Genomic DNA, 23,214 nt, shown 5'->3' with positions numbered 1-23,214 from the left:
CCGAGTTTACTTCAAAACAAATCACAGGAGCTGCAGAGCAGCAAACCTGAGGCATGAGGAGCAAAATATGGAGATTTTTGCAATTAAAGCCAAGCAGCACACGGGGCTGGCCATGGGGCTGGAGGGGGAAGCAGAAGTGCAGGAAAACTTTCCTCAAGTTTTAATTATCTTCCACTGATTGGAGCTGTACATCTGGGCACTGTCATTGAGACATTTGCTTGGGGATCAGAGTAGGAAAAGTGGAAAGAAAAAGCAGGAGTAGGTTTGGTTGGCTGCTTTTCCCAAAATTGAAATAAAGCTGCCTCACCTATAAGTATCCTGTTCTTACATCAAAAAAAAAGAAACCATAAAAATCCCAGATATTATTCTCAGTCTTGAGGGGTTTTTTTCTTTTTGAGATATACTCATGTAAAATTAAAATATTATTTAGAATTTATAAAATGTGAATTATTCCTTCAAGTCTCTGAACACCAATTACATCATGAGCTTAACACCATGCTAAAGCCTCGAGTTCCTCTCTTTCATTGTAAATATTTTTCAATTGCTTCCTTATGTTTTTTCACAGGGATTTCAACACAGAAGATATTTGATAGAGTAATATTATTCCTCTACTTGTTCCTCCGATGACATTATTATGAATAAAGTTCTCTCATTTATAATCCCTGTTCACTTAGTTCTTTTCACAGCTACAAGTGTTATTTCTTGCTCTGGAGGTTACTCAGCCTCTCAGAAATACTTCTGTGATTTTTTTTTTTAATTGATCAGAGACATTTTTGATGACTCATTGTTAAACGACTTTGTGCTTCATGCTGTGGTTTTACATCTGGATTTTCTGTGCTGTGAGGAGCTCCCTTGCAGGGGTTGGCTTTCAGAGAGGGCACAGCAGTTCTCACGCCCCTGAGCTGCAGCAGACTCAGAAGTGATGGAGATGGATGAACTGGGGTGTGCAAAAGCTGTGGCAGGTTCCTGCTTCTGCTGCAGAGCTCAGAGAGTGCTGCAGGAGCCTGCAGAACATTCCTGGCACACTGGAGCTGCTCTCCCAGGCTGGTCAACACAGGGCCACTGCAGCACAGCTCACCTGCCCAGCTCCTTAAACAATCTCCCAGAGAATCTGCCTGTGTTGGAGTCAAGCAAAGCCAGCCCAACAAAGCCCTCGAGGGTCTGCACCCAGTCAAACAAAGCCCTTGAGGGTCTGCACCCAGTCAAACCCAGCCCAACAAAGCCCTCGAGGGTCTGTACCCAGTCAAACCCAGTCAAACAAAGCCCTTGAAGATTTTTACCCAGTCAAACTCAGCCCAACAAAGCCCTTGAGGATTTTTACCCAGCCAAACCCAGCCCAACCAAGCCCTTGAAGATTTCTACCCAGTCAAACCCAGTCAAACAAAGCCCTTGAGGATTTTTACCCAGTCAAACCCAGCCCAACAAAGCCCTCGAGGGTCTGTACCCAGTTGAGAGCAATAACCAAATGCTCCCCTACAGCCACTTTTCCGCAGGGTGGGAGAATGGAGAGCCAGGCTCTCATCTGCTACAGAGCTTTCCCTGCTGGGAGGGAATCAATAGCAGGGGCGATGACGCCTCAATTATCCCTTCAATGCATTCGCAGTTTTCCTGCTTTTACCACAGTTTGCCTTCTCCCTCTTGGCTGAGCCACCCCCCAGGTACTCACAGGAAGGAGGAACTTTTCTCCGTGATATTTGGAACAACCCAAAAAGTTCAATTTTAGTCTGAAGAGTTTGTAGACTAGCAATAATTATAATAAATTGTAATTTACGAAGTATACCGTGAAAGAACTATATACATATAATATATATAAAAGTTATATTGATATAATCTATATATAAAGATATACCTATATAAATTATAACTATATAATCTACATATATAAATTATATATATAAACAAATTGCATCTATATATCGACAAAACTATTGCCTCTCCCATGGTTCTTTTCTCTCCCTGTGATGGAAACTGTGCTGCTGATAAAGAGATGAAGCCACAAACTCAGGAGATAACTCACAGAGCCCTTTGCTGCTGAGTCCTGCAGGGCACCAGGAGCAGCCCCAGCCTGGCAGGGCTGTGCCAGCCAAAAGCTGTTAACCCCTTCGGAGCAGGCAGAACAGATGGGCCAGATTGGCTGCTAATGGAGCTGTCCATCAATGCCTTTAATTGCAGTTTGCTTGTTTTCAAAACAGCCCATATTGATTTTTAATTTTTTTTTTAAAAGCAGAACATGAAATAAACTGCCCTGTAAACACAGAATAGACTGACAAACACAAATAGGCCCAGGAAGTGTTGTGCTTTCTTGTCCTGGGAAAGCTCCTTGTGGAGATTAATCTATAAATTGTATGTGTATAAATTTTATATATTATTTACATTTATTTCTATATATATAATATTTATTTCATTAATAATTATTTCTATCACTACTTATATTTATTATGAATATCTATTTCTATACGTAATGTTTTATATATAATATTTTTCTAAAATGTAATTTATTCTCATATTTATATATATTTATAATAATATATATTTATATTATTTTATATTTATTTATATAATTTGTACAAATTTATCAAAAATTCATTGTAAATACAGGTGAGCTTCAACTGTGTCAAAGGTTCCCCCTCAACTGAGAGCAACGTTTTAATCACCTGTTCCCAGGGCCCATAAATTATGTGCTGTGTAAAAAACTCCATTACAAAAAAATCTTCCTGCTTAGAAAATGCAATTTAAATAAAATGTATCATTTTCTGCTTTGGGAAATAATGGACGTATTTCCATAAAAACCTTATGGATGAAAAATTACCTCTGCCTTTATGTAGTTAGGATATTAGTTTGGTAAACTCTCTGAGGACATTACAGTGAAAGCCATTTCATTTTTATTTTAATTACAGTGAATTACTTGTTCAATGAAAAAATTCTTGCACAGATAACAGCCTCACACACCAAACTTTGTTCCTTCAGGAAGCAGCTGAGAGCCAATCCAGCTTTATTAAGTCCAAGCCATTTTATGAGCCTGAGCAGCCAATTCCCTCATCAGGTGTGCACTTACTAGACATGAAGTGACATTTTCTTCTCACTGCTCCTAAGGTTTGTTCAGTGTAAAAACAGGTGGAAAGATGCATCACAAACCTTTAATTTCATTTTTTTTACTATTTGAGTACCACAAATTGTTATTTTTAAGACATTACGTGGATTTTTCTAACAAAGGCACTCTGGAATAAGCGGCAAATTAAGGCATAAAAAAGATACTGAAAACACACACATCCTTGGGAAGATTTATATGCATGAATAAATCAACTGTTTGAACGTGTAACTGTAAAGCATTTTATTTTTATCTTCAAGAAAAAGTTATGTTTGGTGCAATAATTTTCTTTAATGCATGATAGTTTAATTCTTATAAATAAGAGTTTCTATTTTTAGAGAAGGACAGTCTCCAAGAACTCTTTGCCACAACAAACTCATGAAAACTGTTGGTGTTTTAAGAGAAAGGTTCAGCTTTGCAAGGCGAGCACTGACAAAAAGAGGTAATTTTGGGCTCTCTGGTGTTTTCTTTCCCTGATTACCTGGAATGCCAGCAAGCACCAAGGCTTTGCCTCCCTGCAGGTGAGCCCTGGTGCGTGGGATTGTGCAAAGTGCTGTGCTGCACCATGCTGAGCATCAGCTGCATTTATCTGCTCAAAACCACACAGGACCAACCTCAAAACCAAAACTAACAGCGAATTCAGGTTGTTATCTCATTGCAAAAGTCCCATACCTTCTCAGTGAGGCTTCATGAGCAGCTCCTTGCAGCACCAACTCCTTCCTCACAGCAAACAAACCCCAACCCTCTCCTCACCCCCTAACTCACTCTTTTTATAGCTCTCATCCTTATTAGACACAGCTGTGGCCTGTTCCTAATCTGTGGTAATTAATACAGCTGCAACTCTTCAGGGCTGAGATTACATTCTGCACTATCTTCATTTCCTTATATTCTATCATCCCCCCAAAGCCTTTGTCCCCCAAAAAAGCTTTTTCGTGTGGTTTTTAAAATCAAGAATTCAAATGGTGTTTTATTAATGTTTAGCCTTAATAAAGGCAATAAAGCTGCAAGGAAGAGGAAGGGGAGTAAGGAGAGAGAAGGGAAGGAACTGGTCTGAGGTGTTCCTGCTGAATTATTTGGGATGTCAGAGTTCAGGAAGGAAAGGCACAGGCAGGAAAGCCTGCAGGCATTTTGCCTTGGGGTCGACCCTTGGCAAGGCCCAGTGAAAGCAGGAGGGGAAAGAGCAGTGCAAGCAATGGAATGAGAGAAGACACAAAAATCACCCCAGTGCTCTCTGCACACCCACAGATCCAGGTTTGTGTATAATTGTGTGTTAATCACACCCTTAGCTTGTGCCATGCAGAACTGAACAAAACAGCTCTGTAAAATGTGCCCATCACCCTGAGTGTGGCACAGAGCTGTAAAAATAAAAAGCTGTAAATGTTTAATGGGCATTTGGAGCATTGCAGGAGTGACCTCCCAGGCTGAATTAATGATGGATCACCCACTCCCAGGGCTCTCCCTGGCGTGGCCCCTGAACTTTTTATTCAATGACTGCTCAAATTCAGTTGTAATTTATTCTGATGCCTGCAGCTTGCTCCACGTTTTTGAGGCATTAAGGCTGTTCTTTGATTAGTGATTAGGGCGTATCTTCATCTATTTGAGAGGAGTGTTTTAAATGAGAGCTCTGTGACAGGCCATGGTGTCATCCACGGAAAGGGCGCCGGCTCCCTGCTGACCCCAGCCAGCAAGGGCTGGAAGTCAGAGCTGCCCAGTGGCTCATTTCATCCTCTGCACGCAGGGAATTGATGGGCTTGGTCCAGAGCTGCAGTGGATAAATATCCACATCCCAAACTGCCGCCAGAGCTGGCGCTAGAATGTCACTCTCAGCAGAAGGTCGAGGGGTGAGCTGGCAGAGAAACTGAGCTGTGTTTGCAAACCTAGGAGGCAAGAGAAAATCAGGATAAACACAGCCTGAATGGGGGGCCTGGAAAGATCCCACCCCATCCCTGGGGCTGATCCAGAGCTGCTGCTGCTCTGAGGTTCCTGACAATCCAAACTCTCTTTCCAGAAGAATCCACCACTGGGAGCATTTCTGAGACACTGAACTGCTGAGAAATTCAGTATTTACTGGCAGCTGTGAAACCTACAGATCCAAGCAGCAAATAATGTTTAGATTGATCTCCTCCATCAGTCTGTACTTTGGAAAATCAGCTAATTGAAATTAGCAGATGAAACAGCTGATCTGGCCTTACCTTGCAGGAACCTGCTGCCAGCAGCAGTTTAACCTCTGCTCTGTAATGCCCAAATAATGCCCGAATAATTGCCCACATTCCCACTGAATAATTTTCTTCCAGTGTTTTCCCTCAGGCTTTGTTTAGAAGCTTTTCTTTAGAATTAGCCAAATTCGAGCTTATAAGATTTGTTGGGAACCATATGTAGCCACTTTTTGAACAGCTGATATTTCTTCTGCTCCACTTTCTGCTTTTCTGAGTGGCATGGAGAAGAAATTCTCTGTCTCAGACCCTTCCCAGAGTTTTTCTGGTTTCCAGGGGAGCTCTGTGGCGTTTGCAGGATGCATTTGCAGACCAAGACTGCACCATTAATGAACAGCAAACACTTCATGTTTAAGATAACATTTTATTCTTGAATTTGCTCTTTGTGCACAGCTCACCCACAAGGTGCAATTTCTTCCACCTACATGATCGTGGATGGATTTTTTCCTGGACAAAGGTCCAGAATTACAGTTTTATAGAGTGTTCCTGCCCACTTGTACGGGTAATTGAAGGTCTTGGTTTTGTTTGGAAGCAAACACAAATGCTGGGGAAGTCAGGGGACAACAGGGCAGTGAGGTTTGTGCCCCTGGGAATGAGATCCTGGTGGTTTTTTAACATTCTGCCAACACAGGGCCCTGCTTGTAGGAGTTAATTCTGCACCAGTGAGAGCTCCTCAGTGGAGCCTGTCTGACACTAAAGGTGGGAACTAAAGAGAGTTCAGTTTAATACAGTTTAATAGCACTTTACAGTTTAACATCAGCTCTGCCTGGGGGAATTCCTGTTCAGGTGCCTCACAGCCCAGCTGGGATGGATGGGGGCTCCAGAAAGTCGTGGTTGTCCATAATTCCTCTGAATTATCCTGAAATTGGGGTAATCCAGCAGTCCCAACCCTTAATTTGCTGTTCTTGCTCTCCTGAATGCAGGGAAAGGCTCCACATAAAACACTCAAATCCATAGGAATTCTGGTTTAAAAAGCAGGTGGGCAGGGGAAAGTGCAAACTCCCCTTCATGCCACGTGGCAAAAGCAAAATAAACCACAAATATGTGGATTTTTCAGGGGAAGGTGCTGATCTTAGAGAGAGAAGGGGTTTCCAAGGGGAGTGAGCTCCAAAAGGCCAGTGAACTGAAGCAGCTCATAAATATCTTGGCAACCACAGGCATTAATATTCAGTGGAATTAATGAAATAATTGCCAAGCTCTTGCACTCAAGTCATTACAGCCAGCAGAAGAGAGCTACTCAGGTTGGCCACTGGCTTGGACAGAAAACAAAGATAAATAGACAAATTCAAATGTATAACCAAGCTCTCTTTGGAGGGACTGAGTTTATTTTAACAGTGTCAATAAATGTCTGCTCATATGGGTTCAGTGGGAATTAATGTTCACCAGGAGGTTCATTTTAGAAACAAGAGCCAGAGAAAACCTCTATAAACACAAATGGGAAGATTAAATGTGGAGTGAAAATTAAATCTCTTAGGAATTTCCCCTTAATTTCTATAATTTAATAATTTGGGAAAAGCACTACTTTCAGTTTGTCATCGGAAAGAAATCCAGTTTTATACAAGATTTGAAGGGTAATCAATTCACTTATTAAAAATATAGGAAACATGACTGACAGCATTACTGTGTTATTAAAATTTAATTTCAAAATATAATTTGCAGGATGAAAACTGCTCTTTCTTAATCATGCTCACTGCCATGGAACAGCTTTAGTAAAGTATATTATTAGATAATTTTACTTTCCTGTTGAGAAATTATTTCTGAGCATTAAAAATTGCTTGATATAGAATAAATTTTATAGATGGGTATATATATATCTCTTTAATATAAATATCTATTTAATATAAATATAAGTAAATATAAGTATTAAAAATTGCTTGATATAGAATGCTTGATATAGATGAGTATATATATCTATTTAATATAAATATCTATTTAATATAAGTAAATATATATCTATTTAATGTAAATATCTATTTAATATAAGTATATATATCTATTTAATATAAATATCTTTTTTTCCCTTTTGAGCCTTATGGGCCACAGACTTTATACATGATGAGCACAGGAGAGAGGGCAGGGTGGGTAAGAGATGTCAGCCCAGTGGGGGAAAGGAGCAGGGAAAAGGGAAATATGCAGATCAAGCCATCTTTCATAGGATAATAAAATGACATTGTTTGTTGAGGCTGATCGTGCCATGAAGAGAATCTAAATCTGCTTGGGATCCAAATCCAGAGTCCTAGAGCTCAGCTGAGGTGAGGAGGAATGACCCAGACCTGCTCTCTGCAATCATTTCTCCTTAGCAGGGACATTGCTCCTTCAGTCTCAATGAAAATCTGCTTCTAACAGCAGTGCTTAATTTATTGCCAAATTAAGCAGGCAGGATTTTCAAATAAGAAAAGGACAAAAAGCATGTAATTCAAATGCAGCAGTGCTGTTCTCTTATGAAGATTGGTCTCTGTACACTTTCTAATAAAAGCCAGGGCATAGCCAGACCTGACAAGTAACATTATCTGACCTCTATTTTTGTTTATGAATATGTGACAGAGTTATTTTAAAGAGAAGGGCTAAGATGCTTCAGAGGAGTCACTCTGCATCAGCTCCACACCGAGATTAAATATTACTGAGAAGTGTCAGCCAGCACAGTGAGGCCACTGAGAAGAGGCAAAAAATAAATTTCTCCCTCTGAAGTGCAATAGTCTGGGCTTTTTCAAGTTTTCTGTCAGGTGCAGAGGACAAGAATGTGACAAACAGGGGTGCCACAGGACTCTCACAACAGAATTCTGCTGCCTCCTCAATGGTCATGGAAAATGCACTGGGGTTCACATTGATGTGAGCATTGCCAAATCCCAGTCACCGATATTCTCAGGAACAGGGTTCATTTTCCATGCTAACTGAGGGGATGAAGAGGAGGAATACCCCTGAGGGAGGAGGAGAGGCTGCCCGGGTTTGGTCTGCAGTCAGGTGTGACTGGCGATGGGCTGCGCTTGCATCTCACTGCTCTCTGCTTGGGGCTTCCTCTCCTTTTCCATTTCAGAGGGTTTGTATGCAGAGTGAGGAGCAGTGTGATGGGCTGTTCCTAGGAGTGTGGTGCTTTATTAATATAAATAGCACTTTCATTAGGGTATTGTGGCAAGGGGGTGCAATTAGAGGTGGGATAATTAACGTGCAACATGCAAATCTTTACTTTCAGGGAATGCTTAATGTAGGACACCGTGGATGTTGTCTGACTGTAGTAACACCTTGGTGCTCTCTTTTAATCCTCATCATTGAAAATGGAATTTATGCCTTCGGGTAATTCAAATCAAACTGCAAATACTGTGGTGAAAAAAACCAAAAACACACCACCACAAACACACAACAGCAAAACAATCCAACTGGTAATTCATTCCACTCCTTAAGCAGAAAAGAAAAACAAAGCTAGCTGCTAATTTTGTCTTTAATAAATGAAGTCTGCTGATAAACTTATTGATAGACAGATATTCTGGCAACAGATTGTCAGAAACATCTCACCAGGCCACACAAGCAACCCCCACTCACTGACAAGCTGTCTGCAAAGTCAGTCTCAGAACCTGTAAAATATCCCAGGTTTGGAGCACAAATATTTTAGTGATGAAGTAAATCCAGAATAAGTTAAGTGCTATTGTTTGCATATTTAAACTAATACAGTTGTTAAATATGCAAAGACCCAAATTTAAGTTCAATATTAATAGATATTTGTTATCTCCGATAACAGAAGACACGTACTCACAGCTCCCCAAGCAGAAACCACACAGTCACAAATCCAACAGCAAGTGCTGCCCCACGTGCTGCTCTTGGAGCAGCGTTGGACATCTGCTCCTCCACACCAAACGAGGCAGAGCTTGGGGTGAGCTCGTGCTGGAATTCCAGCTGGGGTATCCGGGGGAAGATTTTTCACTGGTTATTCATCACCAGACTCAACATTTCCCTAAATCTCTTCTGAGGACCTGCTCAGGTTCCACACTGTGCAGGCACTACACAGGATAAAGAAGTTTGTAATTATTTAAAGAGTCCAATTCTGTTTCTTCCGCTCCTCCTAAATCCCTGCTCTGTTCCAGCAGTCATCAGGAAAAATGGGAAGGCCTTGTTAAGCAAACCATGTCCTGCTGAAACCGTAATTGCTTTTTGTCTGTAGCAGCTGTTCAGTTGTGTTAACACCTCCCTGATGATTCTGGGGAGATGCTCAAACCTGAATGGACACAATCCTGAGCAATGGCTCTGTCCAGCCCTCTTTGAGCAGGGTTTGCACTGGGTGCTCTTAAAAGTTTTTTTGAGAATGTTGGGGTTTTTTTGCAGATGTTTTACTTTCATTTGTGTTTAGTGCTGGAGAGCCCAAGATGCCCAAAGAAAGTTGCACATAAGTCAAAAAGGATCTTTCTGTACCCTCTTGTTTCCAGCTGGCTGAGCACTGGACCAGGGTGTGTGGTCAGTGTGGAAAGGAGCCAGCTAGGAACTTCCCTTTACCTCTAGATGGGATTTCTCTGGTTGAGGAGATGGTCGAGCTACTCTTGATCCCTGTTGGTGTTTCCTGGGTGATGTTGCTTCTTCATCCAAGGGGACACCACTGCCTCAGCACTGCTCAGAGCTCCAGCAGAGACTCGGCTGCATTAAAAGCACCTGGAGAAAGAGCAGGAAGATGTTCTGCTTAGAAGAGGAAATATTTGCAAGACAGGCACTGGTAGGAGATGGGTATCAGACACAGGGAGGTCAGCAGACAGGACAGACACACGCACAAAAAATAAAATGTGTTACATGCTCACTCCAGGACTCACATATTACACCGAGAAATTCACAGGACGTTCTCCCATTTCTCAGACTCCATGAGTTAATAGAAATGGACAAATCTCTAATGGAACAGGACATAAAATGTCCTGAGCAATGCCTCAGCTCCACGCTGAACTGAAATATGCAGAAGCACGGGCTTAGCATCCCTGAGGCCAGAGACTCCTTCAGATGCAATTTTTGGGAGCTAAAGCAACATTTGCCTACAGCACCTGTCAAGCATCCGTTGAGGACTGAGTCTTGTGGCTTCTGAGCACTCATCATGGGCTGGGGCTGACCTGGTGCTGATGCTGCAGCAGAACTGGGCTCCAGTTTGCTCAGGAAAAAGAAACTTTGGTCAGGAAAAAGAAACTTTGGTCAGGAAAAAGATAGTTTGGTCAGAAAATCTTGGCCATGATGAATGGAAAGGCAAAGCCAACTCCTAGCACAGGAGGAGGAGGAGGAGGAGGAGGAGGAGACAGCCCTTCCACACAGGCTCAGGAATTCCAGCTCTTCATGGCACCACCACGATTTCTAAGTCAAAAGCATGAAACTGCATTTAATTTGGATGTCTGTCTTAAATTCTCTCTTAAACTTACACATCTAGTGGTAAGACACAATAATAATCATCTACCTGGTTTTATTATATAGAAATATGGAAAATACAGAAATTTATAATCTACCTATTATTATTATATATAGATATAGAAAATACAGAAATTTATAATTTATAATCTGCCTTTTTCTATTATAGCCAGATATAGAAAATACAAAAAATTATAATTTTTAATCTATTTTTACTATATATAGGTACAGAAAACACAGAAATTTATAATTTATAATCTACGTATTTTTATTATAGCTAGATATAGAAAATAAAGAAATTTATATTGTCAGAAAAGAGGTAAATCATGAATATATATTGGTTTATAGTGTTCCATGTTAAAAGAATGCAGCTGTGCTTCATTATCACACTGATAAGAACTAAATGGGATGTGAGTAAGGAGACCTTGGACTGCACTCCTACCTTGTTCTCGTGCTCCTGTAAAGAACATCCCAAAACTTCTTTCCTGTTCTGGATTTGCAGTTAAAGGGATTCTTTCTGCATTTTGCCTGATACTTCTCTTGTTTAGTTTTCAGATTCCAAATTTAAAAAAAAAAGATATATTTCAAAACATGCAAATTGAACTTTCACTAGAATGGGATAAGATGCCTTCCAGAATAATTTGAAAAAATCAAGAAGAAAATTAAAGAGAGGCTGCACAGAAGTGAAACAATTAAATTAGCAAGGCTGCCCCAAAGTGCAGTTTTACATCCCAGTCTAAGCAAGACATGCAGTGTGCTGCTTCTGCTCTGATACATCAGTGTGAGCATAATTTCACTGAAATTGGCTTAAAAGCCTCCATTTCCAAAGGAAATATTTACACATTTTCATAACTGTTTGCTTTGCATGAGAAGACTTCTTGTTATAAACAACAAACAAAAAGTAGCAGAAACTGAGTAAGATTAGCTCTAAGAACCAAGACTAGCCTCAGAAATCAAGTTTTCTCCTTAAAGATACTGTTATTCCTTCTGGTACAAAAAAAAAAAAAAATGCAACTAGAAAAGTGGATATTACAACAGGAACTAAAAATAGCAAATAACTGTTTGAAAAAAGTCTCTTGATTTGCCAGAAGAACTTGGTTTTGAAAAGCAATTCTTAAGTGCTTCCTCTGTGCTTCCTTCAGTGGCGTTATATGGCAAATGAAAAAAAACTCAAGACAAATTTGACACTTCTGTCAAAATGAACACACCGTTCCTGTGTCAGACCTGCTGTGGTTTGCACAGGAGCAGCACCTTGGTGATCCTAAATGCTTAAAGACTTGTGAAAGAAAGAAAATCCCCACAATTTAAACTCGTGGCAGTATTTACCTTTTAAAGGAGGCAGGAAGAGCAAACATCCGTGCGCTGACCTGTGCTGGTGTGGAGAGGACACCCTGCCTCCTCTCCAGCTGCTCTCAAACATCCTCCCTGCTCAGGGCAGGAGAACACACACACAAACTTGTGCTCAGCCCTCATTTAGAGTTCTTCAAAGCCATAGTAGCCAGGGAGGAGGAAGGGAAGGTGATTGTGGTAAACACTCACTGATGGGAAGCCAAACCTGAACGTTTTGTATCACTAAAATGAGCAGGAAGAGCCAAAGTCTGAACAGCAGGAGCCAGGAGAATGAGATAAGCTCCCACTCCAGACACAAAGCACTGCAGACTGCAGTTTCATCTTGTGAGACCCTACAGCACTTACAAAGTGAGTGCAGACTGTAAATTTATATTATTGCCAAGGCCATGTTAATGGAGAAAGCACCCAGACTTCTCTCAGAATAAAAGGCAAAAAGGCAAATGAAAATCCAATCCAAAGCTTCTCTTGGGACATTGTGACCCTGTGAGACCCTGGAGATTTGGACAATTCCTCTGTGGTGTTAATGCCCTGTGCCCTGCTGGTCAGCCTGTGTCACAGACACATTTTATGGAAAATCCTTTCCTTAGGATTTTTCCTCCTGAGAAGCTGGGAGGCCTCAGGAACAAAATGTAAACAATGATTATCTGCTGCTGTGGGATGCAACAGGTGCATCTGGGATTGGGCTCATGTGGTGTTTCTAATTAATGGCCAATCACAGTCTGCTGGCTCGGACTCTCTGGTCAGTCACAAGATTTTGTTATCATTCCATTATCATTCCATTCCATTCCATTCTTTTCTAGCCTTCTGATGAAATCCTTTCCTCTATTCTTTTAGTATAGTTTTAGTGTATAATTCTCTTTTGCTATACTATATACCACAAAATAATCAACCAGCCTTCTGAAACGTGGAGTCAAGACTCCCATCTCTCCCCTCATCCTGGGAGCCCTGTGAACACCAGCACCCCATTTGGTGACCCCGAGTGCAGAAGGATTCCACGCCGGGTTAACCCCAGTGAGGAGCATTGCCCCAAGCCTGCAGCCCCAGCTCTCAGGGCTGCTCTCCCCTCTGCCCTCCCTGGGCAGCTCCCAGTTAAAGGAAGCCTGATCCCCTCAGTTCCCTTTGGTTTAAGCAGCCTGGTTGGCCCTGGTGCTGCTCTGAGCAGCCCCCGTGCTGTGATCTGTCCCGGGTCTCTGCTGTGCCTGCTCCCTGTGTGATCTGTGGCACAGCCCCAGCCAGCAGCACGGTAAATTCAGACTGAGCAGGAGTGCTACACGAAATTGATAAAATAAGTCTGCGTTTATAAATTATACATACATTTCCCAAATTGTCATATCTCCCGATCTTCTCTCTGCTGTTTGCCAGATTTTCTCCCACCAGTCACTGTCACATCACAGCTTCTCCTTTCTTTTTTATGTCCTGATTAACAGGACATCTATATTCTCCCTTGAGCTCTCTTCCTCCCAGCAAGATTATTTTCCATATCCCTGCAGAGGGGCCAAGAAAGCATTTGTGAGCCTGAGATGCTTCTTTTTCAAGATATACTATGTGATCTAATAAAAGATAATACTTTTTCTTATAAATGTAGCTCCATGAGCACAATTCAAATGCTTCAATATAGGTTCAGAAAAAAAAATCTATATGAAAACAATTTATTCTTAGATTACTTTAAAAAAAATAAAATTTAAACCTTTTCCCCTATATGTTAGGGGATTCTATTAATCATTTGGGGGGAATGGTTTGACTCTTCAAATATCAAATTGATAAGGACCAGAGATTTTTCAGCAGTAAAAACAGCCAAACATGGAATGATCAGATCCTCCTGGTAGCACTGATCCTTTAGTGATGTTCAGGACATTTTTGAAAGCCACTGTGTTCAATGCAACACTTCTGCTCTATTTTCAAACTTTCCCATCAGAGTAATGAATGCAGACCAGACACAGAGTCAAACAGCAGTCACAGGGGGTTTGGGTGAGTTTTTCCCCAAACTTTTGCCAAGTTTTGCTAATTTCCTTAGCTGGCTCTCAATACCCAGAGAGGTTCCAGGGGCTGCAGTGGGGCTCAGCAAAGTGCAGGGCTCTGGGACGCAGCTGGGCTGATTTGCCAAAATGGAAACACCAAATACATCATTTCTGCCAAGGAACAAGTGCCACCAGGTACCACATTCCTCCAGGAGAGCAATGGATGGTGCTGGAAAAGGCTCCATTAGCACTGGATCCCTTTCAGTGTTTGAGCAGAGCCAAGGCACGTGTAACCACACTTCTCCTCACGCCCTGTGCCCAGCTCCACACCTTATTCACAATCCAGGGAAGGTCCCCACGGGTCTATTTTGGTTTTCCTCTGCAGTGACTTCTCCCGTGCATTTCCAGCTCTGTTTTCCCAAACGTGCATTTTTGTGGTGTGGGTATAGCACACACGAGACACTCACAGCAGCTGTATAAACATCACTTTGCATGATGGGCTGATAGGGAAAAACCCTCTTGAAAACAGAACTCTCTTGCAGTTTTACTCTTTAATTGCACAGTGTGCTGCCTTTGACTTTTTTTCTTCTTTTTTTTATAATGGGCCTTGGTTATACAAGTCAAGCTTTTAGCCCTAAACTGAGGAGAAGTGCTCACAATACATCAAACAGTGTGCAGGAAATAGCAAAATAATCTGACTGGTTTAGGCATGTCTCACTGGTAGAGTTTGAAGAGCTCAGTGGTTCAAGGAAAATGGTTTCTTCTGCTTGTCTGAAAGCAAAATGGATTTACAGGTAAAAGGCAGCATCTGTGCACGGACTGCACAAACACACATGCAGGCTCACCCTGGAGTTCAGCTCGCTTTCTCTAGCAGGGAATAACGCGGAGCACAAAGAGAAAGCAGAGTCCTTGACTGCTGCCAGGCGCATTTCTCAGGTGCCTTCCCTCCCACTGCCAGGAGGGGAACGTGTCCCCTCAAACCCCAGGTTTGTGTGGCAGACACTGAGCCCGTCCCTGCCAGCAGGGGTTAAATCCTGGGTTAAATGAGGGTAAATGGGTTAAATCCTCTGCTTCAGAGCTCTGATGCTTCCATCACTGAACTTATTGTGCATAAGAGGCATAACCAACCCCTGAATGTCACATTTTACTCCAGAATGTTCCTTTCTAGCTGGACTGAAGGCACAGCAGTTCTGCAGCAAGGGGTGGCAAAAGTCTTTCTGTGTTCCACTTGTAACAGGAATATTCTGTTGGTGTTAATAATAACTATGAGTTGATTACAATTTCACGTGTCCATGCTGAAATTAAATCTGTACTGCATGGTTTGACCTTGAAAAATAATTGGGTTTAGTGTCTAGAAGACAAAAAACTCCGTGGCAAAAAAACTCCCATAATTTTTGAAAAAGAAAAGGATGAGAGTGCCAAGAGTATCTTAAATATGCAGTGCTTTTGTAAGAAAATGCATACCTGATGTTAGCAAATAGCACATTTATCACCTGACTGCCTGGGAAAACTGCTGTTCCTTGAACTCCTTAGACTTTATACATTTTAAAGAGAAAGGCTGTAATTCTGTAAGAGTTTGGAGAATGTGTTTAACCATTAAAGATCATTTTTTGGTACCTGTGAAAGATGAGTTTCCAACTTGTTTAAGACTTCAGACATCCAATGATTCTCAGGCATTAGGTGCTGCTCCTCTGAAAGCTCTTCACCTCAGCGTGGCTTTTGGATTTATGAATCTCAGCAAAGCAGAGCTCACCATTCCCATGGCTCATCTGCTCCCCTGCATTACTCTCGTGCTAAATCAATCTTCAGATCCATAAACCAGGTCTGTAAATATTAATGCAGGCCAAAGCAGCCTCAGCTCAGGCAACTCTCACTGCAGAAGGAAACTGGGGAGGCAGCAGCTCCTTCTGAGCCCTTTCCAGCGAAATTCAGCTCCTGGGCAAGACAAGAGAAGAATATTCTAGTGAGCAAAAATGTAAAATATTACAGGAAAAGAATGGAGTTCATAAGGCAATTGGAGAACAAGAAAGGGGAAGGTTGAAAGGAAAAGGACAATGAGCTGAGGGGATGTGAAAGGGAAGAACAGAGCCAAGGAAAGGAGAAGAAGGCACAGAGCAGTGACAGAAAAGAGAGTGAGTGACAAAGCGGTGGGACGAGAACAAACACTAATGGGATTATATTTCCTTCTCTTCAGTGTCTGGAAAAGCACCAGTGCAAAGCAGCCAGTGCAGTGAATGAATGAGTTCATAAATTGGGCAGGATATCAGGAGAGGTCAGGGGCACACAAACCCAGACTGCCCAAGGGCAAGGGGATGCCTGGGGCTGCCTCCTAATCCCATCACACTGAGACAGCAGCAGAAATTGCCCTGGATTTCTCCTTTAAAAATATTACTGCCAATCTCTCAGGTTCACTCTTTGACGTGTATCATCCCCCAAAATGATGATGACTGGCATCAGGTTTCTCTGCTTTCTTATGCGCTGATTTCTATTGATTCCTTGGGGGTTTTTTCTTGTTTCTTTAATTTCCAAATTTCTTTTTGTTTTCATTAATCTTTCTTCAGGTTGTCAAGTCTCACAGGTGATTTTTTCTAAGCAAATTCTCTGACCTGGGTAGACTTTCTTCTGCTTTCATGATTTTTTTGCATTTTCTCAAGGAACAGAAGGAAAGATTAAAGGGACATTGAGCACAGGCAGCAGAACTGGACACTTGTCTTTGCAGTGATTTTTTTTTTTTAATTGGCAATCAAGAGGAATTAAAACAAGAGTTGAAAACAAGAACTCCTGCCAAGACAGAGAGAGCAAGAGGCTGCATTCCTGCTCCCAGTTTCTGACATGATATGTTCAAATCCCTTTTGGTTACAGTACGTCAGCTCGTGTTTCACCAAACCATGAGACATAATGCAGCCTGACACACCAATTGTTTTTTGACAGAAATGTAAAGGAAAAGAGACTCTCTGCTCTGCTGGTAAAGAAATAATTTTCTTTAAAAGCAGAGGAACAGCCAGATTTCTCCTAAACATTGAGGCATCAGAGTGGGGTGGCCTTGAGAGCTCTGCAGCTCTCACTGCCAGGGCTCAGGGGCAGCTCTGGGGGTGCCCTGGGCCAGGCTGAGCCCCCCTTGCTGCTCTGAACTTGGCACTGGCACGTTTGGCTGCAGCCTGATTGCAGCCCAGCTGTGCCACATCTGGGGCTGTGCCCGGTCCTGCTGATCCCCATTGTCACAGACACGTTTTATGGAAAATCCTTTTTTAGGATTTTTCCTCCTGAGAAGCTGGGAGGCCTCAGGAACAAAATGCAAACAATGGTTATCTGCTGCTGTGGGATGCAACAGGTGCATCTGGGATTGGGCTCATGTGCTTGTTTCTAATTAATGGCCAATCACAGTCAGCTGGCTCAGAGAGAGAGCTGAGCCACAAACCTTTGTTACCATTCTTTGCTATTCTATTCTTAGCTAGCCTTCTGATGAAACCTTTTCTTCTATTCTTTTAGTATATTTTCAATGTAATATATATCATAAAATAATAAATCAGCCTTCTGCAACACGGAGTCAGCTCCTCATCTCTCCCCTCACCCTCGGACCCCTGTGAATCCATCACAAGGAGGGTCCCCCTGCCCGAGCCCACCCAGCCCCTCTCTCTCAGCCCCAGCACCAGATGGAAATGGTCCCTGGCCCCAGGAGCAGCCCTGCCCCGTCCCTCCTGCTGGATTTTAATTGTAGACCTTTTAATGTCAAAGCACGTTTGTAGGGCCCTGGGTGAGTGGATGACCTTTAATTTCAGACAAGTATTATGTGTTCAGAGTGATTAAAGGAGGAATCAAGTTCAGCTTTTAACAGCTGGAAATTTCATGCAATCAGTTTGAGTATTGTAATTTTGGAGCTTTTCAGCAGCAGCATCTCCAGACATCTAGAGCTTTTTGTTTTGTTTTTCCCTTTTATGAACCATTCAGGTTTCAGCAGGCCTACCTGACCCCAGGAGCTGCATCTGCCTTCCTGGGGGCACAAACTGGGGCTAAAGAAATGGACAATGCAAAAACTGGAAGTTGTCCTCACCTTCCATCCAATCCATGACTGATTTCCAGACACTCCCCCAAGAGAAGTGGATGAGGTCTCATAAAGGATTTTTCGGTCCCACAAAAAGTCACAAAGGAAACAAATAGGGGTTTTTTGAACATTCCAATTAATGTTTTTGGAATTTTTGCAGCTCCTGTATTCTATTGGAGTCAGTGATATTTCCAGCAGCACAGGTTAATTTGGTCACTGGGATGGTGGGAGATACAGGAAAGGAACTGCAAGCAATATTTCTGTTGTTCTCCTGCCTGAACAGGAGTGAGAGAATGGGGCAATAATCCCCTGCGTGGTTCCTGAGCCCTTCCTGTCCTCTGTGCTCAGGCACAGAACTGCTAAGGAATTCTGATAAAGAAAAATAGGTTTTGTCTTAAGTGACTCTTGAAATTCTTTCAGCTTGGGAATTGTAGCAGAGCTATTAAAGACCAGTTTTATTGACGTGACACATTCCCGAGGATGGGCCATTAATCATTTTGTGTTATTGTATACTTAACATCTGAAATTCAAGTAAAATCCTAATGATACAACTATCAGGGGGGAAAAATGGGACTGAATCCACCTGAAGTGCTGCTTGTGCTGTGACTGAGCAGCACATTCAGAGCAAAACCTCTCAGCTGGACTCCCGCTGTTAGTGCGAGTTTTATTCCTTAAAGCATTGCTCGCAGAAAGGGAGGGAGGTGAGCAATGTCACTGCTGTCCCCTCCCTGCTCAGGAGAACTGCCTGGATACAGAACCCTGCTGTGCCCTCGTCTCTGGGGCTTTATCTCAAACATATGCATAAACATTCCTTTAATCACAACCCTGGGCATCTGTTTCAGCCCCAAGCAATGCTGATTATTGTGGTTCTGGACCAAAATAACTTAATGAGGTAGAGGCTACAGGTTTTGCTCCTGTTTTCCAAATAATAACCTGTCCTCGTTTACGTGTCACTTAAAGAGGATTAATTTTGACTTTACAACGTATGGTGATTTCAAACCTCTAGAAAAGCAATCTATTAATGTGTGACTGCCTTAATTAGTATCTGTGACTTTCATTGCTCCTGGCTGGCCCCCTAAAAGCATTCTTTTGGCAAAACAAACAAATCAATATTATTTTAAAGAGCAGGAGGGGAGGAAAGCAATAGAGTTGATATAAAAGGCTCAGAGATGAGGAGATCCCTGGTCCAGGGCAGGGATGAGCACAGCTGCAGAGTGACAACGAGGAAATGACTGATGAGCATTAATGCCCTTGAGGTAAAGGAAGGTGGGTTGAGGTTTGATAATGGGCAGGAATTGTTCCCTGGCAAGGTGGGCAGGCCCTGGCACAGGTGCCCAGAGCAGCCCCTGGGTCCCTGGCAGTGCCCAAGGCCAGGCTGGACACTGGGGCTGGAGCGCCTGGGACAGTGGGAGGTGTCCCTGCCATGGCAGGGGAGGAACCAGAGGAGCTTTAAGGTCCCTTCCAGCCCAAACCATCCAGGGATTCTCAAAGGCTCCCTGCCTTTGGAGCAGAGCTCTGCTCCCCATGGCCCTGGGCTCAGGGCCAGTCCCATCCCTGCTCTGTCCTGCTGAAGGCAAGGCACACTTGGCATCTGTCACAGACATCTTTTATGGAAAATCCTTTCCTTAGGGTTTTTCCTCCTGAGAAGCTGGGAGGCCTCAGGAACAAAATGCAAACAATGATTATCTGCTGCTGTGGAATGCAACAGGTGCATCTGGGATTGGTCTCATGTGCTTGTTTCTGATTAATGGCCAATCACAGTCAGCTGGCTCGAACTCTCTGTCCAAGCCACAAGCCTTTGTTGTCATTACTTATTTTTCTATTCTTAGCCAGCCTTCTGATGAAATCCTTTTCTTCTATTCTTTTAGTATAGTTTTAATGTAATATATCACATAAAATAATAAATCAGCCTTCTGAAACATGGAGTCAGATCCTCATCTCTCCCCTCATCCTCAGACCCCTGTGAACACCGTCACAGGCATCCATGGCCACCAGGATTTCCCTCCAGGTTTCAGAGGTTCTGCCCTGGAAACAGTTCTGTGTCACATTGGGGGTGTCTGTGAGCACAGAGACCTCAGCCAGGTGAGAATCCCACCCCTCACATCCCTCACCCTGCCCTAACTCAGCCCAGGACGAGTAAAGAACAAACCACAACAATAACAGAGCAGGAGAAACCAGCAAGGGACGAAAGGAAAGGAAAAAGGATCAGGAAACGCAAACTGCACCAAAGCTCTTTTGTTCCCAAATCAAACATGACTGTCAATCTGCTGTGGTTTACAAACACATTAGTTCACCACACTTCTTTCAGATTTAATAAAAAAAAAAAACCAAATCCAACTGGAATGAGTAATAGTCAGTTTTGTTGTCTGATAATAGATTGATAGCCTTAAGCTTTCTCAAAGGAAATTCAATTTGAATAAGGATTAAACTCGACTTTTCAGTGAAGTATCCATCCACAAATACTTATTTCTCACATTCATTCTAAATTCTGGTTGTACTTTGTCTTCCAAAACATCACGGTTTGAAGCTAGGCACAGCTAAATCACAGAGTATCCATATTAATAAAGATGTTTAATGTAAGAGCATTGTTTTTCTCCCAATCATTCATGTCTCAAAAAGGTCCTTTATAGCACCACAGGTAAAGAAGATGTATCTGTGAGGAGTGTCACAAGTATTGAAGCAAAAATAAACACTGGTTTTTTCTTTTGATATTTTAGGTGAGGCTTTTAAGGTCAGGTAATTAACTCACGGTTTTCTTGTATCCTTCTGCTGCTTCTCCTGTCTCTCTGTCAAAATAGTTTCATTAAAACACTCACAAATTATCATTTTAATGAGTTTTTGACAAGTTAATGTACTCCTTATAGAGACGCAGGGTTTGGGTTTGATTCAGTCCCTGATACATTTGCTGTTTACAGAGCAGGAAAACCACCAGGGGCAATGAGTGGTGCTAAACCAGAATTAAGTACATTGAAATCACATTTTTGGCCTTCTAAACCACCTTGCCACTCAATATTTAAAATACATGTCATTGAGCTGAGCTAAGACACCTTTATCCCAGACTTAACAAGAGGAAATCTTTGCAAGCGTGGAGTGACACTTGGCCATGAACAGGAGGAGCTCCAGATCCTCCTGAGCAGCCACTACAGCTCCAAACAATCTGATGAGGTTTTAAAGAGCCCTCATTGGAGCCAGCTGAGGCTGGAAGGAGATTATCTAATTAATTTATGAGTTTCAGTTCTTTCTGTGTTATCTGCCTAGAGTATCTTCTTCAAAGTTGTCCCAAAACCCAGCAAAACAGGGAATAAACATAGAAAAAAAATATCTGCTTTTCACGTGAGGCAGCAAGGAGAGGAAGACAGAAAAAATGTGGGTTTGCTTCTCTTGTGTATGAGAAGGAATAGGGGTAGAATTGCTTTAGACACTCATTCCAAAATATTTTCCACAAATGAGCTAATTTTGAAGTCACCTAAAATTGAACACACAGATAATTTTAGCTTTGTGCATGAAATATGGTATTGCAGAAACTGCAAAAAAAGGAAATGGCATGTGATATATTTGTTGGATTTAGAAACAGCAAACTAAGTGGAAAAGTATATTTTTCTCCAAAAAAAGATTCTGGCAGTTAGTGCAAACAGTCGTGTCCTAAGCAGGGTAATGAGCGGTAATGCTGCTCTAAACATTACCCTCCACACAAGAAACAAACAGAAAGCAATGAAAAATAGAGCATGGCTGAGGCATTCTTCCTCGAGCCCACTCCATTCAAGGTGATGACTAATTAGGAAAACCTCCAAAACTGAGTTTTTCCTTCTTTAAGTGCACCAGTGAAGATAACATAAATATAACTCAGCCCTATCAACTGATTCTGCTCCTGAAAATAAACTTTTAAGCATATGGTCAGGAAAGCCAATGTATAGGAAGAACAATTCTTGAACAGCATGACAACAGTCTGGAATTACATGCTAGGGCTCACACAAGTGGGTTTGCACAGCCGTAATTTCATCAAATGCATTTCAGAGCTTGACAGTCAATCCCACAGAAACACAAGGAGGATTTCCAGGAAATGTTTGCATTGTTCCACTCAGCTTTTGAACAGCTCATTTCTAGTGAGGGAATTTCTCTTTGTGAGTGGGGCAGATTTCTTTGTTAAGTAAAATGAGATGGAAATCAAAAGCTCAAATTGCACCAGGAAACACCGCAGGGATCTGTGCACCAAAATGCTCCAGTGATTGTGGCCCGTAACTCACTGCTCAAAGTTCCTTTTCATTTTTCTGATGTTCTAATTTATCAACCAGGCTCCTGATAGTTGTTAAAACTCTCGTTAACAAAAGTGGAACAACAGCACCCCCTCCAAGATAGAGTGATTCTTTCTTCAGATTTTCTTGAAAATAACTATATTGAGTGTATTTGATGCATACAGAAGCCTTGCTCCCACTAGAGGGGAACTTAAACAAGATTGGATATCCTGCCAATATTTTGGATGACTAGGTGCTCAGTCACCTGTAATACACATGATCTGAAACTGGAGTATCATAAAATCAGGAATGTATAAACTGATTTGTGCTCAAAGATATTCCCAAAAAAAAGAAGATAAAGTGCAGGTGATGTCATTGTGAAATTTCCCCTGTAGGAACAAATGTAAATGTTCTATGTGCTATAGAAACCCTGAATTACAAAAGGAGAATATTGTTGTTTAAAAAATCTTTGCCAGAATTGCAGAAAAGATATCAGCACTTCAACAATGTTGGGCTTCTTTGCTCATAAATCATTACAATAAATTACAAATGCCCACTAGCATTCAGCAAAATGCGTAAATGTCAAAATCATTTGTCACAAAATCCTCCTCACCATTACCACCTGTTTTTTAAAGAAAACAATAAGAAAAAAAAATCCAGAATTTGCATAAAGAAGCACTTGAAACATCCTTGTTTGGTTTTCATATTTCACATGAAATTCATTTTCATTTTCAGATTTCAGTGAAGATTGGGTTTATGATCAAGTTGAGTCATAGACTTGGAATTTCTTAATTCGGTCATATTGTACAGCTCCTTTATCTGGTTTTTTACACAGAGCTGGTATCTGGCAGGGAATTTCACCTGCCTTCTCCTTCCAAACAGAGCACAAGCAAAGCTGGCATGACTGGGGAAGTTTTGGCTGTCTCTGCACAGATCCATATTTGTTGTGGGAAGAATGCACAGTGTA

At 41.9% G+C, this 23,214-nt stretch overlaps 1 long non-coding RNA gene across 3 annotated transcripts in view; it reads right to left on the bottom strand.

Moving 5' to 3' along the window:
- Positions 1–2,933: 2,933 nt before the first annotated feature.
- The window catches only part of LOC134425845 (uncharacterized), a 28,902-nt gene continuing 8,621 nt past the window's right edge, over positions 2,934–23,214 (bottom strand). The window contains exons 3-6 of one of the 3 annotated variants that reach the window (XR_010029782.1): positions 15,591–15,908; positions 13,330–13,499; positions 9,046–9,936; positions 2,934–4,965 (exon numbers count right to left, since the gene is read on the bottom strand). This is a non-coding gene — a long non-coding RNA (uncharacterized LOC134425845). Of the gene's footprint in view, positions 4,966–8,731; positions 9,937–13,329; positions 13,500–15,590; positions 15,909–23,214 lie in introns of those variants that run through there. The other 2 variants (XR_010029781.1, XR_010029780.1) reach the window with 2 other exon arrangements.

The sequence above is a fragment of the Melospiza melodia genome, chromosome 16 (assembly GCF_035770615.1).
Source record: "Melospiza melodia melodia isolate bMelMel2 chromosome 16, bMelMel2.pri, whole genome shotgun sequence".
In the NCBI taxonomy this organism is placed as follows: Eukaryota; Metazoa; Chordata; class Aves; order Passeriformes; family Passerellidae; genus Melospiza; species Melospiza melodia.
The sequence above is the reverse complement of the archived record's forward strand: the minus strand, read 5'-3'. Positions and strand labels throughout refer to the sequence as shown.